We start from the raw sequence: 1,178 nt of genomic DNA on the forward strand, positions 1-1,178 counted from the left end.
CTCCGAAACGGGGATACAGAAACGTTACACCTCACAACACGATCTCCGTCTCTTCTCTATAGCAGAAACCGATAAAAATACACCTCCCGAAAGAGAGTATATGGTGATTCTTTTTATATATATATATTTCGAAATTCAACTGAACGTGGCGGAAGCGCACGGTGGTGGTCCAGCGAGGACACGCGACGACGGGGAATAAGAACTATTCGACCCGTTACGAATACGCATGCTCGTCCCGCACGATTTTAACACACACCGTGTTTTTCTCCAGTCGTCAAAGCGTTCGTGCGTCGAATTCGAAAAATAAAAAAAAGAAATACACCTTTTCTCTCTCTCTCGGGGTAAAAAGAGTCGATGTGTATTGTGTATAAAGGTTCTGCTGCGAGAAGTCTCGTTTTGCCGTGTGTTTCGGTAACGACGATCCTCCGAAACGTACATCTCATTCGTAAGAGAGGAAGAAAACAATCTCCCTGGGGCCAGTCGGTAATATACCGACATACGACGTGTCGTGCACATCCGTCTCACGCACGGTATACAAAATATGAATAAAACGTGTGTAGTCTCTCTCTCTCTCGACTTCTTAATATTTTCTTTCACCTCTGACGCATCATTTCAGGTGACGTCGGGAGCGCGGGAAAAAAAATTTTTCTAAACACACGAAACCGTTCATCTCACGAACAGCCGAAAAAGTTGTCGCTCAGATCCATATCGCAGTGGAGCGGTATCCGCGGGCGGTCGTAATTGAACGACGCACGACGCCGCGAACACTCACGCGAGTCCATACAAACGATTCCGATCGTTTTGCAACAACTAGAACGTACACTGTCCGTGAAATTCACAGAATTTTCGCGTGTCCGCGACAAACGCCGACGAGACACCCATCGTTCGCTCGTACGTAGCATCCTTCTCTTAACCCGACTCAGAAACGTTCTTTGCGCCCTTCGGTAAAAAAACGTTCGATCCGAAGAGGTGAACGACGGCGGGGATTTGACAGAGCTACGCAAGCAGTGTATGGTACGTAAACGACCCTCAGCCAGGCGTGGTCCAGGAATTGTATCCGTGGACCGCAATGTGCGTTCGAAATGTCGATGTTCATGTGTCCTGCAGTTCACACGTTGACGCGCAATTAGCTGCGTTCTTCATCGACCCACGAGCCAAGTGATCCACCGTTCAGGGTA

General features: G+C 48.2%; 1 non-coding gene across 1 annotated transcript; it reads right to left on the reverse strand.

The window, feature by feature from the left end:
- Window positions 1–1,023: 1,023 nt before the first annotated feature.
- On the reverse strand, window positions 1,024–1,178 carry LOC143176731 (5.8S ribosomal RNA). The gene has a single exon (XR_013001241.1). It is a non-coding gene; the product is annotated as a 5.8S ribosomal RNA (ribosomal RNA).

This window comes from Nomia melanderi, unplaced genomic scaffold, assembly GCF_051020985.1.
Source record: "Nomia melanderi isolate GNS246 unplaced genomic scaffold, iyNomMela1 scaffold0780, whole genome shotgun sequence".
Lineage (NCBI taxonomy): Eukaryota > Metazoa > Arthropoda > Insecta > Hymenoptera > Halictidae > Nomia > Nomia melanderi.